Raw genomic sequence first — 22,397 nt, forward strand, 5'->3', positions numbered from 1 at the left:
ACCCTTGAGAAGCTGCAGGCATGAAACTGTGTGGCTCTTCTCACTGCAAAGCACCACTTCGACATTTATCTCAGCTCTTGATTTATCCCGCTCAGAAGGTGGTGGCATTCTGAATTAGGCTCTCTAGATGCCTTTGTTTTCAGCCTGCCTCTTTCCTCCGGAGTAATCCTGTTTATGATTAAATCAGTGGTGGCCACGTGCACAAATCCAAGTGCAGAGAGCTGCATTTATGTGCTAGAGTGTTTATCAGTCAATAGTCGCTCTGGGAATGTATCTCCTTAGGCACAAACAGCCTGGGGAAAGGAAGAACAGGAATTCTCTATGGATATGTTTGTTTGTTACAACTGGCTTTGGCTGTGGAGATCTGGGTGCAGATGGGATCCCAGGAAGACTTTGTGTGAAGTTTGAGTTTAAGGCTGCCCTGAAACACAGATAAGTGCAACAGCCAGCATGTCTGCTTACCGTGAGGTGCCATGGTGTGTCATTTCTGCTGCAGCCAGGTACAGCCCCACTGAGCATGAGGCCCATTGTGCCTCTGACAGCAGCATGAGTTGTGCTCAATCTCTGCCTTGGTCGTTAGTGCCTCTTACCTAATTGCTCTTGGAGAGGAAAACTGGGCTGAACTAAGAAACATTCTAATGGAAGGAAGTCCTCTCCTCCTCCCAAGCATGTACAGAAGGCCTCTCGGTCTTGGAATGACCCCAGGCCCCGGAGCTACAACAGGAGCTTTGGCACGTTGCTCTCCCGTCCTCGTCAGGCACATCCCCAGCACACGGCCACGTGGGCTCTTTCCTGCTGGTGGGCAAGGTTGTGACAAAAGTGCAAACACAGGTGTCCACCCTGGTCTTTTAGTAGCAATTAACCTTTACTCTTGGGTTTCCTTTGAAGCTTGCTCATGTTTTTATTGTAAAATAGTGGTGAAGAATTTTATGGAGACTAATATCCAGCTTCCACATAACCTAATCTCATCTGTTCCGTTATCAGGGGCCTCATTTTTTATTTCATCCCATTTCTGGTGGGGATAATTAGTGGAATTTAAAGACGCTATCTTGAATTTCAAAACTGGAGTGCTATCTGTGTGAATGATTTGCAGTTCACTGTGAAATGATGCTTATCAGCACAGTCCCTGTGTCTAATTCTAATCTTGCAAAGGTTTTCTATCAGTCAATATCCTACAGTTTTGCTGGAATTCCCTCTGATCCCTGTGGGTGCAAATTTTAAGAAGAATAGTCATACACCCTTTGAAAATTAGGACCAGAACCTTGGTTCATCTACATTGGTTTTAATAGAGCTGCTTCTATTATTAATTTCACTAATATGTCTTAATGGTCTTCCCATCTCTTGGTCAGTCATAATTCGACTCTGTGTCTATTTTGAGGTTTAAAAATATATTTTTTGCTAGAATACATTGCCATTTTAGGCAAAGGACTATTTCAGTAGTCCATTTTACCCACACGTAGGGCTTTGGGGCATAGAGGCATATTATATTTTCCAGAGCTTTCAAGCTGAAAGCCTGTGTTTAACGATGACATCGGGTGTGGCTGCTGGAAATCAAAGGAGGCACAATAGACCCAGCAAACGGACTTGTCTCCCTGCCAGGCTTCCAGAGGCCAATTTATCAGCTGCAGGTTTGACCCTATATGGCTAAAAACGAGCGTAGCCAGAATGACTGAGATAAGTATAACTGAGGCCTTTGAGTCTGTGAGAGAGAAATTAAACTGGACTGTCCCTGGGGAAGATGAAACATCTGTAAAGCTGTGCTTGCTAAATGTTTAAGGCTCAGCTTGTGCTGGCTTGTGGGCAGGCACTGCTGGCAAGTGGAGCTGAGGAAGGTGACCCTTTGGGACAGACACAGAGCAGGTCATCGCTTGCTGTGACTTAAATTATTTGGCTGAGATACCTTGTTATTTTGTGAAGGAGAGTTGACTATGGGGCACAGCCTTGGTTTTATGGGATACTGCTTGGCAGGACAGGGACAACAGCAGTGACTGTGTGAGATGGGCTTTTTAAGGAGTTTGAGTGTCAGGCACCCAGCTGTCATGGAAAATCAGTGGGATTTAGATGCCTGAAGTTTTTAGCCCTGCCACCCCCCTTCCAGTGAGCCATGTGCTTATCATCATCCAGATCACTTTCCTTGTGTGATTTCTCTTCCTGTACCCCATGTGTATACATGGGTTAGGGTTTTTTTTTTAAACCCCCGTTTCAAAAACAGCTGAAGTCTTTTAGGCAGGACTGCAATCTAAACAGTTGGGGGAAGGCATCTGAAAGGGAGCATGCCTGCCCCATGGTGCACGCAGCATTGCTGCTGGCCTGTGAAGTCAGGGAGAACATTCAAGTCTTGGGGGATGCTCAGGAGGTGTGGATGGACCTCTGTCACCTGTCCCACCATGCTGGAGCAGGACTGTGTTTGGGGGCAGCAGCAGTGCCATGGTTGCTGAAGCAGTTGTCTCAGTGCAGGGCAAAGTGGGTGGTGGCATCCAGGTGGAGCTGTGTCTCTATCCTTTCCATGCCCTCTTTCCTGTCCTTTGGAGCCCAAGATAAGGGGTGCTGTGGGCAGGAAGGTATGGCATGGGCTCATAAGTGGTAGGCACAGAGCAAGCTCTCTGCACCAGCACTTTCATGAGCCCTTGAGCATCATTGCCAAAGTCAGCTATGATAGGTAGGTGTTCTGAACCATAACCAGTGGAAAATCCCTCTCTGTGTCCTTCTCAGTGAAATGGTGGAGTCAGTCAAGATTTTCTACTTCAGAAAGCCAGATATTAGGAAAGTGACAAATTAATCAATATGGGGTTCAGTTGTTAAAGTGCAGGCAGATTCTGCCAAACTGGAGGCTGAGGGAACGGGTAGTTGAACCTTCTTGTGACATGTATGAGGTCATAGCCAGTGCCACATAAAAGAAAGAAAAACAGTTCATGGCTGTGAATAAATTGCTCACAGATGAAGAATCCAGTTTGCCAGTCCTGTGATGGGAGCAATCTATTCCAATGATTTGTTATGTCCCAGTGTTTGTCTTAGGCAGTACCAGAAGCATGAAAGTACAGATATAAAACCGTGAGATAATATGTAACAAAGATGTGAGAGACAATGGGCTATGACCAGTTTCCAGTGGAAAAGGCATACGGTGCTAATCTACCATGGATAGTTTCTTAAATGAGCAAGAAATTGAAAGAATATTTTAAAGTTTCCTGTTTCTTCACTGAAACAGAGTCATTCTGAAAGCCAAGCCCAGTGTAACACTTTTGTTTCTGGGTCAACCATATTATGCAAATATCTTCAAGCTCAGGTTTTAAATACCTGATCTCTCAATTTCAGTCCTTGGAGTGCAGTATTCCCACCTCTTATTTATGTTTGAATTAAGTGGAATGAGTTCTGGTGTGTATAAAAACCCAATAACATTAATAAGTTTAATGGATATAAATTGTCAAGGTGATTTTTTTGGTTAGTTTTGCTGTTTTGCTCCTTTTGCATGTATTGTTGGGTTGAGCACGGTATTGCTGGTGCAGCTAAAGCCCTTGCTGAAGTAACTCAGCATTACTGACTAAAAAGAATTTATAATTAGTCTTACATTTTAGGCTGTCAAAAATAGTGAGTTTTTCCTTTTTTTGTCTTTTTTTTTTTTTTTTTTTTTTTTTTTTTTGTTGGCTAAGCCCCAGAGACGAAGGATTTTTTTTTTTAATGTGTTTTGGATCTGCCCCAGGATTTTTTGCAACTGTAAGAGGAGAAGGTTCATGTTCTCCATAAGGTGCTGTTTGGATCCTGAACTTATTTCAGACCATTGCATTTCTTGGAGGTCAATGGTAAGACACTGATTTACATCAACTGAAGCTCTTGCCAAGAGTTGTGTGGTAGGCTGGATCCTTTCTCCAAAGACTAATTGGAGGCCATCAAACTTAATTTTGACTACTTTAGGTTCAATCTGTCTCTCCGAAAGACCAGTGAAGCTTTCCTGCTTTTCACTTCTCTTAGATTTCAGTTGTAACATATAATGCTGGCTTTCAATTGTAATTTCAAAGCGTGTGCGAGGCACAGCGCTGTATCCAGACCCGACTGGACAATGGGGCGTGCCTGCCTTTACATCTGTCTGCAATTCCCTCGCCTGTGCTCAGTGATGCAAACCACTTTTGATGTCAAGAATATTGAGAAACACTGTGTTACCCCCAGGCCTACACTAGAGAAAAGGCTCAGCTCTGTCCACACTGAGGCTCTGCAGCAGGATTAGTGATTGATGAGGTCTCCCAAAGTGTCCCTTCTATTCCATGTGCAGGCTGAAAGGGTTTCATGTGCAGACTCTGTCAGAGTGTTTCAAATCCTACTGTTTGGCTTTCTTTTCCAGGTGATGAGTGTTTGTACGAGAGCTTTCCAGAACTTCCCTTGCGGGAAGCGCCAGAAACTGATGGAGAGACTGCAAATGTCCAGTGTCCAACATCCATCAGCATCCAAGAGCCGTCATCTCCGGCAACCTCCAGTGAAGCTTTCACACCCAAGGAGAGCTCTCCTTACAAGGCTCCAATATACATTCCTGATGACATTCCCATTCCTTCAGAGTTTGAGCTCCGAGAATCCAACATTCCTGGAGCAGGATTAGGGATATGGACCAAAAGGAAGATTGAAGCAGGGGAAAAATTTGGCCCTTTTGTAGGAGAGCAGCGGCCACACCTGAAAGATCCCAGTTACGGTTGGGAGGTAAGATGCTGTACGTTCTTTCGGTCTGTTGAGTTCTTGTGTATCTGTAAACACAGAAATATTTGCAGAATTTGAGTCTTATCCTGTGGCAGCCAAAGCATATTTATGTGCACAAACTGCTTTGGGGCCTTTTGGGGTTTTCTGGATAGAGATGACTGTAAATTGAAAAAGAAAAAAAGTCAAATTAATATTGCTCTTCATGCATGAAATCTGTCTGGGTGGATATTGGCAGGTGATGCTTCTTTTGAGGAAAGTGAGGAAAAGTTGTGTTGTTGGAACATTTCTATACCATTTTTAATCAGGTCTTGGATGGTCCTGCATTATGTCTCTGGTTGAGGGATTTGCAAAATCGCTGCATAATAGGTTTGAAATTAAACTGGGTGCTGCTTTCAGGGTTGTGAATTGCCATGTTCTGTCAACAAATACCAAAATAGCCCTAAAATCCGGTGTTGTGTGGCTAAAATTGCTATTGAACAACCTTGTGCTACTAGAGGCTTCAAAAGCTGGGGGGTTGATCCTGCTTCCATTTAACTTAATGGGAATTTTGCCATTCTTTTGGTGAAGCAGGTTTGGATGCTGGTGTCATACCCAGCACACACAGTGGTGTGGTTCATATTACTTCTGCAGATGCTTTGGGAAATGCTGCTTTTCATGAAGGAGCTCGTGGACTCCTTTGGCAAGTAGAGGTGTTGGATCTTGCTTTCTCTGCCTTCAGGAGCAACATTTTCCTCACTGTGTTATCACTGTGGATCTGTCTGAGCTCCTGGTCCATGGTCAGGTCAGGGATTCAAACATCAAGTGGTGTTGCTGTTGTGTTATGATGTAACAAATGTTCCTGTATGGTTTTATTCATTGTTTTAACAATGTGCTGTAGGAACAGAGCACAATCTTGGCTTTCCATCTGTACGTTTCCTTTGGCTTCTGATAAGGGGAGCTGTGCAGGGTTTGCATGGCTCTCCAGGGGCATGGCTGACCTCTGGAGAGATGGGAGTTCATTTTCCCAGGAAAAATGGAGTTTCACTGTGGAGCAGAGCCTTGCAGATATGGTGGAAAATGGAAACTTGATTTGCTCTTAACTATCCATAAACACTAGGGCAGTTCACTCCGAACTTTCCATCCAGCTGTTTAAACTCTTGTGAGACCTGTGACAATGTGACAGAATAGTGTCAGGAGAAGTCATAGACTTGGCAGCACTCTCCTGAGTTAGCAGACTGTGATGCAATATAATTGCTGGTGAGAAATCTTTATTATTTGAAAAAGGCACCAGGAAACCATAAAATCTGACCTTTAACCACACCACAATTAAGCTCAAATATTGATAGCAGAAATTAAAGCAAAACTGTTGATACATGGCTGTACTTGCAGGTTTAACATATTCTAAAATTTTAGGGTATTTTAGACTGGACACTCAAGTGGAGTAGGGAAGGATAACCTAACTAAGACTGAGGGAAACCCACCTAGATTTTCACACCCTTAGATGCTGGCAATATGCTATGATATTAGAGACTGGTTTTCCTGCTTGAAATATTTAAGATTTTGGGGTCTGTGATATCCAGACAAGAAATGAATATCTTGATAGTGCTGGAAGCCCAGCTGGCAGCCTGAATCCCTTTCCAGCTGCAGGACTTGTACCATTTGAATAGTGTTATTTATTTGGGACAGCTGGGGCAAGCTATTGAAAAGTATTGGAGCAAAATCACACAAAATCAACAGTCAAGTCCTGCTGCAATTTGGTCACTCACCCAGAAGTATTCTGTGATGCTCAGAGGAACTTGAAACTGAATACTTTTCCAAGTGAATTAAATACATTTACTGTTGTTGAAGGGAGACAAAGAAATGCTGGTTACCAGAGTTTGCACAGTGAGTAAAATGGCACATAGTGATGGTTAGGGCTAGAGGAGGGATGTGGAGGAACCTGGTAGTGCTGGAGATGACTTTACTGATGCACCTTCCACCCCAGATGCTCATCATCACACTCCTCAGGAATCCACCACGTCCTTGGCTCATGTTTTCGATATTAAAGGGGGAAAGAAGCTGATACTGGTATGTGGGCTCAGGCAGTGCTAAAGGCAGCGTGGGATGGTGAGCGAAAGTATAATTTATTGAGGTTTAAGTATGGTCTTGGGAATCTAAGTGATTATGGTACTGTTGTTTTCTGCTTAAATGGGCACTTTTGGGCAACAAGGTGTATGTCCAGCCAGGTGCCAACAAATGGGAATTCATTCTGCTGTTGCTAATAATCCAGGTGAAATTTCATTTAAATCTTAAATGGAGGAAGGATAAAACCAAAGATTCTGTGTGGTGCTGGGTGCAGGTTTTAGGTGACCTTGTAGTATGAGAGGTTTTAAAATCTTTCCATAATGATACTTGTTTGATGAGCGAATTGCATTGATGTGGAATGTGGCACAGTACTCTCTTATGTTTGATTACCTGTAATTCCTAGAATAATTCATGGTACTATGGAGGTCAGCTGTGTCTGGTGGCTTCAGAAGGAGGGATGTCCCAACCTGTTCATGCTGCTCCTGGTCCCACAGGCCAAAGAAAGTGTTTTGCTATGTCCAGGCTCACTCATTTCTTCACCTCTTGTGTGTAGTTCTCCAAGAAATACATAGTGGGGTTGCACCATTGCTACTATTTGTGTACTTACCTCTTGAGTAGATTCCCCTGTGGCGGCAGAGAGAATGATCAAGTTATTGGAAAAACAAATATTTTCATTTTATCTGAGTTTAAGGTAGAATGCTGAATGTCCAATAGTGTTTGGCTTTCAAAGATGATGGAGGATTTTTTTGAGGAAAACATAAACATTGAAATAGTTTTGGTAGGAAAGATGAACAACTTCCTCAGCCTTTTTCTGATACTGCATATATTATCCATTCTGTCACAAAACATTTGCTCCTTTTTTCCAATTGTTTAGGATTGCTAGGCAGTCTACAGTCTTACACTAGAAAATTTTAACCCCAAACCCTACATTCACATTGGAAAGAAGAGTTTACAGTTTACACGCAAATTTGGACTGTAACTACATTTTTGGAAAGGACATTTTTATTCCCTTGCAAAGGGTTATCATAGTTTTGGGTATTTAGAGCTGTGGGACACTTCTGACTTCCAGTTTTTGTGGCATCCATCTGAGTTGATACTGGGATTAGCCTGTGGCAATTGGGAGAGAAGTGGAAGCTGGAGGAACTGCTGCTGTTAAATTCTGCAGCCAGGCAGTAGACGATAAAGAAAAATTTTCTGCAGGAGACTGAGGAATTTCATGGAGCCTGTTCCAAAGTTCCCCTATAGCAAGACTCCCTATGGGATCAATACAGAGTTCTGTCAGAGCAAGTCCAGGAAAACAATGTCTATTGTGTCCATTTATACAGTTCAACCATAAAACACACTCTGGGACAAAGAGAATTTGTTGTGATATCGTCGTGCTCGGGTCATGATTAGAGTGCTGTAGATCAGTTTAAATGAAAAGCCATAAATTTGAATTTTATCTCATTTTGTGGGGCTGGAGCTGAGCATTATCTAATCAGGTATTGGTTAGCTAAAGTACAAATCGAACAGGGGGTCACCGGACAAGGGGAAAGGTCGAGCTTTTTTGCAGTTTGTCACTGGGGTTTTAGTATTTGCCGGCAGCCCGAATATCCGAGGGGGTCGGGAGGCTGCTGCTCGGTGCTTGTTGGAAAAGGGAAAATTGACTGCTGCTTAATCAACAAAGAAAACAAGCTTTTAAGGGATGGCAGTAATTTTTTTCAAACAAAAGCAAGGGAACACAAATTTAGTGATTTCATCATGGTTCATGCCCTGCTATGAAAAACAACTGGGAGAGTATTTCAAAGCAAGCCTTTGAGTGGGTCGCCAAAGCACACGCACCTACCTTCGACCAGGGGACGGCCAATATCCAAATTCAGGTCTCTTGCTGCTCTAGCAAACTCAAAGTCTCATTCATAAGAACAAATTCTTCACAGCTCTTTTGATCCTAAACTTTTATTTCTTTACTAGGAGGGCAAAACCAGGAGCAATAAACTCCAATAAATCAAACCTGTCACAGAAGTAAAAAAATAGTTTAGAGCTTTATAAAGCAGCATATAATCTGTTTATAGAGCAGAGTATATTTTCCTGTCATGCCAGTGAGGCTGAAAAACAACTCATATTTGGTAGAGTATGCTTGAGCTGATGCTATTACTTCTAAATGGAAATTAGGAGGCCATTTGGCTCTTTATTTATGTCTCCTCTAACATTTTTCATGTGAGTCCTTGGAGAAAACTGCAAAGCTTCCTAAAAAATTGTTCTGGAGTGCAAGTTTCCCACTAGTTTGTAGGGACTGAATTAGCTGCAGTTTGAAGCTTTAATTCTGCACTCTTTTCCTGTCTTTTGGCACTTTTAAAAATTAAATTTATTTGAGATTCTGGGATCTAGGTGTACCATATATTGCTATGAAAATTAAATAATACCTTTAAAAAAAAAAAGTATAGGCTTTTAGAGATGAAATCTAATATATATGCTCCCAAATCTGGGTTGTAGCACCTAAACCAATAGCTTGGTTTTCTTAGCTTCCAAAAACTTCTACTGCAATCAGTGGGAGTTACTGACCAATTCCTATGTACAGATGTTAGCCCCTGCTTTTGGGTCCTCCGTTGGAAAAATCTACGCCAGAATGTTGAAAGCAGGATTTTTTGATTGTTGTTTGTTCTGTTTTTAATACAAACAGAACAAAAAGTCTTGTTTTCTAAATAACTTCATGTGGAATTCACACATCTTAAAACTTGAGTTAAGCTACTCTTAAAAAACAGTGACAGTGTTGAGGGAAATAACTCCCTCGTAGTCAGGAAAATCACTCTGGGAGACAGCAGCAGATAATGGGTTTTTTTGAGAAAGGAAAAATAGAAGGAACAAAGACTTCATCACTTGTGAATATTATTCTTTGGGATATGGAGTGTGTCCTAGTGTTAAATAAAAAACCTCTTGATTTTCTGCTGTTGTCTGACACTTTCACACTGCCACTGGTCTGTGACTTTTACAGACTAAATCTTGGCTTTTTCTTGAATTGTTTTCAACAGCATTAACGTGCAAAACAGCACCACACTCAGCCAGGTGGTTAGAAAGCAGGGAAGTATAATACAGATTCCTTGCCTATATTTTCTCCTTGCATATGGATTTCAGCAGTATAGAGACTCCAGGGATTTTTGCAAAATTATTATTGAAGCAAAAGCAGAAACAAGGATGTGGGTTATTCTGTTATTTGGAATTAAAAAGGAATGATTTGTTTTATAGTGGGAGGTGGGACTGCTTTTTGATCAATACAAGACCAACCTAGTCTTGCAGAGAGCGTGTTCTCCCCCAGATCAACCGATCATCCACTGCTGGCAGCTGCAGGTGGGGGTGACATCCTTACCTTGTCTTCAGCACATAGGTGATGTTTTATCCCATTTGGAGCTCAGCTTTGCAAGGCATAGAGCACTCTGGCTGAGATCCAATAAAGCACTTAGGCGCAAGCTTATCATCAACAGGATTACCCAGGTGTTTGAGTTAAGCACGTGCTTAGCTGCCGTGTTAAGCTCTCTGTAAGGGACACGGTGTTCGGTGCACACGGGATGCAGTTCATGCCGAATGTCTTGCATTCACACACTCACTGGGGTGAGTGTGCATGAGGGTGCTTGAGATGGCCCCTCCAGAGCTGTGTACAAAAAGGACATTGCTGCAAGGGTTACCAGTCTGAATTCTTCTGTTGTTTGCATCTGGGTCTTGTGGTGAGGCTGTGCCCGAGTCAGACACTGCTGCAGCAATAGGAGACCTGTGGCAATGCAGGCAGATGCTGCTTCATGAGCAGAGCATTGCCTTCAGAGTGGATGTCAGCACCATACCCCAGCCAGCTCCCTGGGCTTATCACCAGCTTTCTGCCTGCCTGGAGAACACAGGGTTTATAATTGCAAATGAGCAAATATTAGGTCCTTGAATAGCAAGATATGAGCAGGTGGACTTGTCATTCCGTTTGAATTAAATGTATTGACAGAAAAGGGGATCTGCTGGTCCTTTGGGTTGTTTCTTGTGGATGGAAGAGGGTGAGGACAAGAGGGATCATTCAGTGTTGGTCTGTGTTGTCTTTCTTTACTATTCCCTACTTCCACTCTTCAATTCCTCTAATTCTTTGATTGATATGATTAAGCAGTCTTGCATGGGGTTGGTGGGATGTGATGCTTTGTTCTTTTGGATAAAGACCACAACCTTCTCTTGGTCAGGCAAAGCTGCTGCATGCTTGAAGGGGAGCGCAAGATCTGCAAAGCTCCCTCCTGGGCCGGCCAGGGAAGCTGCTCTCAGAAAACCTTCAGATCAATATCACACAAGGGAGCTGAGGGGCTGCAGTGGGTGCTGGAAGGGAGGTGCCACTCACCCCTGTCCTGAGCCAGCTCTGGCACTGTGGCTGTGCTCATGGGACTGGTGAGTCTCTGAGCCAACCCAAGATCAACGTGGCAACAGCATCAGGAGGAGGTTTTTAGCCAGTGCAGGAGGCTGAGCAGCTGTTGTCATGGCACAGCTGTAAAATCTCACAAAAGCTTTTGTCTCAATGAAACCTGGAATGGTTTGTGTAGAATGGACTATTTCTCCACCCACAGTGGATGCTCCACCATGTCCTTGACCTTGAGGGCAGGAAATTGCACATTCCATGGCATGGTCTAAAGCCACAGAAACCTCTCTGTAGGTCTGTGTGTGTATTGCCCACAAAGCCACTGAGGTTTTAATTTAATCAGGAGGAGCATTAACTCCTGAGGGAAGCAGAGTGAAACCATAAGGGTCAAGTGGACTCAGAAGTAGGAAGGGGAGAAGGAAGTTTTGTTACCTTCTTTGGAGCAGAACCAAGAGGATGTTTCAGGAATTTGTAGTTCTCTTCAGAACAAAGAGATTTTTATTTATTTAAACACCACCAAGGTAAGTTTTGAGTTCAGTAACATTCTGTCCAAGCAGGTAAGAGCATTAAATTAATAGAGACAAAAGCTGCCGCTGGACTAGATTTGAGATTATCAAATTACAAAGAAAAATAAATGAGATATGCCAGACTTCCTTTTAGAAGACAAAACTGGTAAATTGAATTTAGCCATTAAGAAAGACAACATCAGAAAGAAAAATAAAAAATATTAAACTGAAGAGAATAATAATTGCATCTAATAGAACTGACAAACAATCATATTTCTTCCCATTAAATAAATATGTTATAAAAAATTTATTATGAAATGCCACATTATGCAAGCCAGGATTCAAAGATGAGTTCTTTGCATTAAGTACAGTAGATGCCATTAAGGAAAACAGTCAATATGTCACTAAGCCACGGCCTGTAAAATTAAATTGATTTGGTAAATGTAAGTAAGATAGATCTGTTTGCTTTCATCATCAATTTTGAGAGGGTGAACAGGTGATGTCACCAACCTGGGAGCGATAAAGATGCAGGACCATCTGGAAAGCTTTGTGATGGATGGGCAACTGCTTTTGGATAGTGACAGTGCTGTGGTACTTTGTCACTTGGGATGCAGTACTTAATAACTTTTCAATACCATCATAATAAATTTCACTGCCTTATTAATATAGAAATGGTGAGTTATTACTGTGATGGCTATTGTAAATAACAAGAGATGCAGCTGTCAGAAGCTGATTGTTTGGGCATGTTTCTTTAAGCAACACAGTTGACTTGGGATAATCAGTGTATGTCTGTATCAGCAGAGTTTATTGCTCTTGTCAAAAGAAAAAGCGGCATTATTCAAAAATTATATGAAGTCCATAATAAACAAGTTTAATATATTATCAGACTTTTCCTATAAGTTTCCTAACATGGAACAATAAATCACTTTTAATAATGCCTTTCTATGTACAATAATATCCTTATGCTGTAATAATGTCCTTTCCTAACTATTCACCAAACAGAACTTCTGAAAAAACATAAAGGCATCTCGCACTCATCAGAACACTTACAAAATTAAATCTCTCTATTTCATTAAAAGGCTTCTTCTGATATAAAGCTGATGGGCTCTAGCTGTGTCTTTCTTTTTTCTGTTTTAATTGAACAGATGTAGTTAAAAGTAATCTACAACAAAGAAATACAGACAAAATTATAACCATGTGTCCCTAAACACTGGCAGGAAAGAGCATCTGTGGGTGTTTTATGAAAGCCCAGCACTGCTCCGTGACATTGCTGCTAATGTCATCGGGCTGAGGACTGGAGAGAAACAAAATGCATAGATAGCTGTTAGCAGAAGATGAATTACCAGATCAATCATTTAGCACCATTCAGAGTATTACACCATTGTTCCCTGGGAAGATAATTAAATCAATGATGTCTTTCTTATTTGTGTAAAGAGCCACGAACTTGTAAAGAATATCCAAACCTCCTCAAACATATTATTGCTGGATTTTTTTTTTTTTGTCTAAAATCCTACTGACTTTGCCTTTCAGGCTCTAGCTTTGTCCCTCTTTTCAATTAAATGTCTCTCCACCATTTCTATGACTGCTGAAAAGAGAGCCAGCAGTCTATTAACAGGCAATAAAGTTCAGGAAGCCTAAGACTAGTTTCTTGGGTCAGAGGTGAAAATTGCATACTAAATGAAACAAAGGTGTGTCTTGATGGCTCAACAAGCACTGGAGAGACGAGCATACATGTGGGCAGGAGAAGATGGTCCTCATTAAACAGAAGCAAATGAACACAGGATTTGGGGTATGGCAAGATGCTTATTAACCCAGCTGAATGCATGCACTTCAGAGGACACAGCATTGAGGTTTGATGTTTAACAATAGCATTGCAGTCTGGGCACTTGGTCTAATAAAGACATCACAAAATTTGAGCAACCAAAGAGAAGCCCAAATTTTGTTTGCTAGAACCTGCAGCTCAGGATGTGTTCGTCAGGCACATACAGAAGTATACTTATTTGGAAGCAAAAAAAGAAAGCAGTAATTGGCTAACAGGGTATTCCTACCCCAGAGAGCATTAATATGGAGCTTTATTGTTGTGACAGCCCTCATGTTTCCTGGCTGAATGGTAGGTGGCACACACGGGAGTGAGGACAGAGGTTGTCATAATCCTGCCTGACTTTGTGATCGCACAAACTTTGGCGCATACAATACTCATTAGTTCAGGAAAGAAATACAAATGTTAAGTGGCCCTTCCTTTTAAAGCATAGACCTCGTGTTTAGTGTGGAAAGACGTAAAAGAGCCCACAAAAAGCATAACATTTCATCAGGTGAAGCCTATGGCGTAAAGGGCTCTGGTGTATAGTGGGTTTCCCAAAGTGTTGTTCTTAGTCTTAACTTGATGAAGTGTATTGGCAGCACACACAGAGTGGGCTGGGCTGGAAGCTCGGCGTGGAGCTGCTCAGGATTTCCAAAAGGAACCTTCCTATCTTCTTGAAATGGCCTCATGTGGCTGATGGGCTTTCCACGAGTGTAGCTATTTGCTACACGGGTGTTTTACTAAAAAATAAATCTGAGTATTAATGTTTTTTAAGAGATTTGTGGTCACAGTATTTCAAAACCATGGTAGTAATGTTGATTTTGTGCAAAAAAAATGTGAAACTCTCCTGGAGGGGAAAATGGAAGTTTGGAGATGGGAAAGTTTCAGCATCACTGCATTTACAGAAAATATCCTGTAAAGGTGGATTATAAGTACTGATATAGTGTTAACCTTCAAATAAGGCAAAATTTGCTTGCAAACACAGAAAAAGTGATTTTTCTTTCTAGTCTTAACTTGGCACCCACTTGTTTGGAATATCTACGTGTGTAGGCAGCCAAATGAGCCGTTAGCAAGGAGGAGAGAAAACGATTTTTCAGTCTTTCTTTAATGCTAAACCCAGAAATGACCCCACCAAACCCTCTGTACCTGCAGAGCAAAATGCTGTTGATGGCTGGGCTGAGCAGTGATGTGTTCAGTGCCTTGCCTTTGAAACACACCTCCTCTCTTGCACAGAGAGCAGTATTTTGCCATTTCCCCCCTAGTTCAGATGATGTGAAGGAGGCCTTTTTTATTATTTGTTTGTAGATCTCTGGTCTCAAATTGCATTTTAGTCTACCTGCTGACCCTGGGCTGTGCCCTTCTCTTTACTTCCTTCATCCCTGTTCTCCTTCTCTCATAACTTGTGCTGCTGTTCTCCATGTTGTTCCAAAACCTTGGAGTCAGCTGGAATCCTTGTTCAGCCTTGTGAAAAACTTCCTTTTTCCTGGCTTCTTCCATTTTTTTGTGAGACCCATCTCCCTCTGCCCTTTATATCTGGCCCTCATCTTCCTCAGTTTATTTTTCAGTGGGGCAGTGCCATAATGGCATCCAGCACTGGCTGTGCATGTGGTTTGCTGACCAGGCTCTGTCTGCCTTTTAGTGCCTGAGCATATTTTAGTTTTCTACCATATCTTTTCCTTTCTCAGCTCTCCTCATGTCAAAATCTCAGTGTTCCTCAGTTCTTTTAGTATTGGGACTTTACTTTTGCTGTGGACACAGTCTGCTCATTCCTTCCCACAAACTCTTCCCTCTGCTTGAAACACCACCAGTCCCACTCTTGGCAAAGCAGCTCAATCCCTACCAGTATGGACCCTCGCTATTCCCTTTTGGAAGCTGATTTTCTCAAGTCACCTCACCAATTCGATGGCTGGCATTGTTGCAAAAAAGGCAACATCTTAACTTCCCTCATTAAAGCCATTTTCCCTCACACTAATGCAAACAGGGATGAATAAAACATGTTTCAGGCAGATTTCACAATAGTTTAAATAATTATTAGAAGATTATGGCTTTAACAGAAGTTTCTGTGTGTAAAGAAACCCTCGTGGTAGGTATTTAGCTCAGGGAGAGTGACTTGTTTGGCATTTTCATTCAAATACTTTTGTGCTTCTCTGGCATTTTTAAGACTGGACTATCTGATCCCACCACCCATGACAACAATGCAGAAGTAGAAAACGAAAATTCTGGTTTTCAGCCCCAGCATTCCTGAATAAAATTTAGCTGATTGCAACAGTATCATTTTGGGTGTGATTTTTAGTGGGTTTGAGCTTGAATGGGTTTAGAATAGGTGCTTGAGCAGCTTTTGTCCCCATGCTAATGCCCCTGCAGCAGTGGGAGTCAGGAGGAGTGAAATGATGACCTGAAATAGCAGATGGCTCCAAACAGAGTTGGATTAATGTGAAATGGGGCCCTGGTCCCATCCAGCCAGGAAAGCTTCAGTCAGCCTGGAGGCTCCCGTGCCCCATCCCACCCAACATCCCCACAATCAAATCCAACACCACCGAGCCCCTGGTCCTTCTGCAGCACAGAAATCCCCCAAATGGTCTCCAGCAGCCCTGACAGCACCATGAGCCCTGTGCCATGCTGAACACAAAGCAACAGAGGGATTAAACCCCAATTTGCCCGTATTTTGATGGGCTTTGTAGAATTTTTTACATGTAACTTATACATTTGATGTGTTTGGAAAGGCTCAGTAGTACTGTTCCTCCTCCTGTGATATTGCCAGGCTTGCTCTGTAATGCTGAAGAAGAAAAAAAAAACGGCCTTAGTGTTGGGAATTATAAATAATTTGATGCAACAGGTTTAAGTTACCATTTTTGTGGTGAAAAGAAAAGCTTAGCATGATCCAGATTTTCCTTGGTTTCCTCCCATTCTGCTGAGAAGCAGAGGTATTCACATTTCTTTGTCTAACAGTTTTATAATGTCTTAAGAGATTAACAGTGAGCATGAATGAGGGGCTGAGGATTAGACGACAAAAAGCCCGAGCCGTCCACTACCTTGTTTGCACATTTTACATTTTTCAGCATTGCCGAGCGAGTATAGAAACTAAGGAAAGATAATAAGGACCAGAGTCCCAAAAGTGTTTAGTGATTCAAAAAAATTCAGATGCCATGTCAGAACTGACAGAATGATGGAGCATTATGTGGCAGGACCCACTTTTTTGTCTTAGGGTAAGCTCTCGCCCTGAGTGAATGCAGATGTTATCGCAGGATCCCAGACAGACAGTCAGTGAAATGTGACAAGCTGTCAGCAAAGTTACACTACGTTGAGTTTGCTAAAATATCCCAAAGCTTTATATATGGCCTTTTTTTTATTATTATTATTTTATATATATATATACATATAAAACTGTTAGCTCAATCAGTTGGGAGGTTAAAAAAAAAGAGAAAGGATGAAAAAAGAAATGGTTACAGTAATCTTTCCAGTCGGGAATCCTTTGAATGGTTCAGACGTGGCTGTAAAATTTTTTTGAGTAGGGGGAAAATGATTATCTGAAGTATTTGGAAGGTTACATTGGCATCAGTGAGATTTGTGAAGGCAAAGCGCAGGGTAAGGCTGTTAACCACATGTCATACTGTGTCAGTCATTCCCCGAATGATTTGGGTATTTACCCCTGTGAAATGCTTAGTCAAATCAGTAATAGCAGCCAGCAGAAGTAAACCTTACCCGTGCTCAGCTTGGTTTTCTCTTTAGCAGGGTATCAGCTTCAAAACGGGGGAGTTATAAGCAATTATAATTCCTTTACTGTTTTTTTTTTTTTAAACCTCAAAATTAGACGCAAACAAGCTGGTAAAATTGCAAACTGAATAGTAAAAAGGATGTCAAGTGAACTGATTAAAACATGCTCCAAAAATAAAAATATATGTCAGGGCAAATCAATGCAAATGATCTGAATTCAGATGCTCTGAAGTCATAATGAGGCTCAGAAAATGACTTTTGTTTTGAATTTTTGGCCTTTGAGAGATATTTGATTTGTAAATATTGTAACAAGATATAAGCTTTTAAAATTTTGTGTAGAAAAAGAAGGGCCCCGTTCTCCATAATCCAAAATATTTAACTTTCAAGGAATGTGCAGGGAAGTGATGTGCTCGCCGTTTTCTTCTTTTAATACTTCATTATGTAGAAAATAAAAATATAATCTGGGAAAGTCAAATATTTTTACACATGCAACTGATTTTCACTGTTGAATTAGGACTGACTCAGATTCAAGCTTTTACATAATTAGAGGACAGGGAGCCTAAAATACTGATGTTTTCAATTTATTTCACAGCTTTATTTTAAAGGTATATTTCCTCATACAGGCGAGTAGATTTTGATTTGAAAATACTAAAGTAAATTGCATATCTCTTTTGTAAGTAATTATATTTATCACTCAGAGAAACCCCTTAATAGTCTCTATTCTTGTCTTATTACTGTTAACTTAAGCCTAAATTTAATGAGAAGGCTGTTTATAGTGGCACAAACTAATATATTTGCTAGAATAGGAGTTGCAGTACGTTTGTTCTCCTGGAAGTAGAGCAGAATAATGCGTGTGATTTATAATCAATTTAGGTCTGCTTTGGAATAAGATGATCTTACATTATTTGTTTCCATACAGCAAAAATATTAATTTACTTCTAGAGGCAGGGGAGAAAGGGAAACGTAGGCAGCCACAATTTAGTGCAATTTGTGTTACAACAAAATATATTACCAGCCAACACAACAACCTTCCGGACTGGGAAAAATGGGATGCAAAGACACTTAGGAGATAACATCTCCCATAGTGTTTTTGCAAAAAAAAACCCAACAAACCCTCGAAGTAAACAATCCAACTAAATTATGCATATGGAGGAAATGATTGAGAATATGTTTAGCTGGTAATCGCACTCACGCCGAAGTTTTAAATTTCATCTGTCTGCTCAGATCTATTGTGATCCATTAAGTGGCTTCCTTTTTTTCCGACAAATTGAATGCTGCAACTGCAAGGAGCTCTTTTGTTCTTTTAATTCAGTCAGCATGGAAATGATTTTCTCATTTCAGGCCCTTTTCTGTCCTCTCTTCATTGTGTCAATAAAATAGAGTTGTGCAGAGCTGCTCTAATCAGCTTAGAGTGCTAATTCATTGCACTGGGATGCTATCTGGGTCCGGCTACAGGTGGGCACTATAAGGGGTCAGTCTCCAGGGGAGTCTAATTGTGTCTCTCTTGGGTCTTGTTTGTGGAATAACTCAAATCTCAAACCCTGGCTTAAGAAAGGAAGGGAAAATGCACAAACAGCGGCATGCAGGGGCACAAACCGTCTCTAGATCCACCACTCGGTCTCAAAGTTTTTTCTGTTTTGACACTGGGGAAGGGAATGCTTTAGTTCAGAGGAAAAAAGATTGATAAAAAACTTTGTAGATCAAATATAAATTTGTGAAGGAATGTGGTCATTTTGAGATACAGGTGTGCAAGAGGGAAAGGAATGCTTTGGTGCTGGCGAGGGGTTTTGGGGGAGCCTTGCCTCTAAATTTTTGAGGCTTTCAAAAGGCTAACTAAAACCTAGAAAATATTGAAATTACAAATCCCCTCTGCATGTGCCAGTGGTGGTCTTGAGCAAGCTTTTTGCCAGGTATAAGGGCATGTGGACTGTGAGGGATTCTGCCCAGCCCTGAGGAGCCCAGGGAATCCTCAGGCAAGCGAGGCAGTGACCCTGGGTGCCCCAGTCCCACTTCAGTGCCTGATCCCCATGGCAGCCCTGTCCTCCCAGTGTGGAGGGGCTGTGCTAGCAGCAGGAGGTGATGCTTTCTGCTGGAGACTTCGTGTTTTATGTTGGGTTATGTCAGAGAACAGATTGGGAATGACCAAGAGAGGATCAGTGCAAGGGGAAGGGAAACCTCATGTTTGTCTTCTGCCCCAATATCACGCAGTTTGGCCTCGGAACTGTCCCTGACACACGACAAGCCGGCTACAGGCTTTGCTGGTTTGGTTTTGGTTTTTTTACTAGATGTATTTGTGTTTACTGCTAACCACAAAAAAAATCTGAGAAGAGACACTGATGGGGAAAAGGAGAGGGGAATGCCCAGTGAATCTCCTGTTTCTTGCCACCTTGTCCCAGGGTGGGGGTGCGGGAGCATCTCCCCTGGGCTGTGTCCTTGGCTCTGCCAGTTCTGCATCTCTAGGACAGCCCTGGCACCTCTTTCATCAAGTACTGATCAGAAACTGCCCAAATTTCCCAGACAGACATGCTAGATGCTGCCAAATATCTTCCTGAAGCAAGGCCAGCAACCCCAGCACAGCTCTGCTCCCAGCAATTGCTATGCAAGCCAGCAGAGATGTACATAGATGAGTTATAGGTCTCCTACCAAAAATTTCTCAGTGTCTTAAGGATGGCAGAGCAGCCCTGGCACATCCCCTGGCTGGGGAGGAAGGGCATGGCTCATGGCAGAGCAGCCAGTGACTCTGCAGAAAGAAAAATGCAGTAAAAGTGCTAAAGAAAACTGAACAAATCATAAATTTCCTTAATAGTGCAGCAAGAGGTGAAAAGCTGTTTATTTGGACAGCATTTTGCTTTTAAATTAGCATGAAGATTTTCCCACAGAATGCATTTCCCTTGCCCATAATTGTTCATTCGAAAAAAAAAAAATGGGCACTTCTTGGAATTACTTAAAAAATCTCAGTTCTGAAAAAAAATATTGGGTTCCTCCCAGACCCTTTTTCTCCTCTGTGTGGCTGAGGTTCTCCATGGTTTGTGTGGGGGAAAAGTGGGCAGGTCATGGCTGTGGCACATGGCCCTGGGGCAAGAGCAGGTCCTCTCCTGGAGCACAGCGGGTTTGAGGAACGGGGATGTGAAAAAGTCTCCCAAAAGCTGGTGCTTTTCCTACAGAGAAGCAGTGCTGGCTCAGAAATACAAAATGAGCTCTGCAGGGCATCAAAGCCTCATCCTTGGCTACTTCCATGACTGCAGTCCTCCTTCACTCCTAACTCAGCCTGAGTTTGGGCAGGACTGTTCCCCACTGGTGGATTTCCTATGGGAGATGTTGATCTATTGTGGTTTTGTGGCAGAGCCGCCACCGTGAAAATTAATTAACATACCTGAAGACACCCCTGAGCAGGAAATCATAGTGCTGCTCTGTGATTCAGGGGTGAATAGGATCTCTCTATTATCAAAAACTCCATCAGGGAAGAGGAAATTAAGTTCCTAATTAGACAGTGTCCAAAGGAAGAAGTGAGGCATTGAAGAGATGAAGAAAATTGAGAGGTAGCTGATGCCCGTATCAGGCTAATGATAGAAAAGGAAATAGTAGAGCTTGAAAGGTCGCTGACCTTATTAGGCTTGGAGAAAAGTAGTAGATCTTCAAAAGCTTTCACCTATGATAGGTTGACAATGTGTGAAGTTCTCAAGATGGTCAGAGAGGAAAGACAGCCCAGAAAGAGCATGGGAACAAATTAGGTAGATTACAGTGAACTGCAGAGATACAGCATGAAAAGCATATTTGGAAAAGAGACGAATTCAAAGGAGAAACAGCCAGAAATGTTTCATTTCTTGGTGAGATCTATTTTCACTACGAGTACAGGATTTTCTTTCCCACTTAGTAGTTTCATTTTTTTTACCATCAATTAAACTCAGTAATGATTCCTCACCGGGTTTAACATTTCCCTAATAAAGTCTTTGCTTTCTGCTAAACTGAAATATTTCAGTGGTAGCCAACTCTGAATATTAACTTCAGTGAGATGAAGATAGTGTGTTGCTAATAATAACTTCAGCATTAGTTTTTGAATATAAGAACACTTAGTGAAAGTATTTTAGATCCCTTAGTGGCAAGAGACTTTTACCTTGGTATACCAAACCTGGCCAGCTGCAAGAATTTTAAAGGCTGTTACAGGCTATTTTCTCAGTAGGTAAAAACTCCCTGGCTCTTTAAATGAGATATTACAAGAAACAAGTCTATAGCAAGTCAAATGAAATGCCCCTAAAGCCTGCCTCCTCCCAGCCTCTCTTCCTGCAGCAGTTTCGTGCTGTCCGTAGGTGATTTCTCGGAGCCAGCAAGGCCTGATTAAAATCCTCCCTGCTGGTTCATGTACAAACATGGCTTTGAGTTTAGAAGTAAAGTTGCTTCTCTGTCTTTCTGGTAAATGCTTAAGTTTTCTTGTTCCGACCGTTGGTATGAAAGGGGGAGAAGGAATGCAAAGAAGAGGAAATTAAAAATACAGCACTGCACATTTTTCATGCAACAGGACCAGTCCATTTACAATGTAACATAACAGCAGTTTTTCAATCAAAATAAATGAGGACAAATTCTCTGCTGGTAAAAGTAGATGTAGCACCATGACTTTCCCTTAGTGTAAGCAGAGCGCGATCCACTCCAACATAATAAACTCAATGTAAAGACAGAGCATGAAAAAACCTGAATTTTTTCTTTTGCTGGGAGCAATTTTAATGGCTTTTTTTTTTAAAGCTATGTGAATAACAGGCCTGTTTTTAAGTAAACTCCTTGTATTATGAAATTAAACCCCCCCTTGCAGACAAATGCTACCATGTGGCATTTGACAACTAAGACAAAGATGCTTCCTGAATTTAAAGCTAACACTTTTATCATCAGAAGGAAAAAGAGACTTGAGTGCACTTCCTATCTTTTTCTGGAGTTTGTGGTCCCTTCCTGAAGCAGAACCACCTTGAAGGACTCCAGCCTGGAGGCCAGAAGTGTTGCTGTACCCGTGGCCAGGAGCACAGCACGTACCTGCTTCCCTTGGAGGGCTCTGTGGAACAGATTCCGGGTGCTCAAGATCCCGGAGATGGGGAAGGGCTGCCATCCCTGATTAGATGTGGTTTGTAATGGTAGCGTCCTGTTTTCACTCACCACGGTAGAACATTTCTACCGGGCTAACAAGGCATGGGGTAATGAGAAACATGCCAAGTTTAAGGGAAAGAAGAGTCGAACCTTCGTACAGGAAACAAATGTGATCAATTACCCCAAGTGCAGAGCTCACAGATACCTTATCTTAAGACTCCTTAAAATA

The 22,397-nt window shown here is 41.9% G+C and overlaps 1 protein-coding gene across 4 annotated transcripts in view; it reads left to right on the forward strand.

Annotated features, from left to right (window-relative positions):
- Window positions 1-4,336: 4,336 nt before the first annotated feature.
- Window positions 4,337-22,397, forward strand: part of MECOM (MDS1 and EVI1 complex locus) — a 181,856-nt gene continuing 163,795 nt past the window's right edge. For all 4 annotated transcript variants that reach the window (XM_042042215.1, XM_042042216.1, XM_042042217.1 and 1 more), the window contains exon 1: window positions 4,337-4,683. The gene's annotated coding sequence lies outside the window, so the exon portion shown is untranslated. The remainder of the gene's footprint in view (window positions 4,684-22,397) is intronic.

The sequence above is a fragment of the Corvus kubaryi genome, unplaced genomic scaffold (genome assembly GCF_017639235.1).
Source record: "Corvus kubaryi isolate FWS band 111438036 unplaced genomic scaffold, C.kubaryi_AGA036_p1.0 37397, whole genome shotgun sequence".
NCBI lineage: Eukaryota > Metazoa > Chordata > Aves > Passeriformes > Corvidae > Corvus > Corvus kubaryi.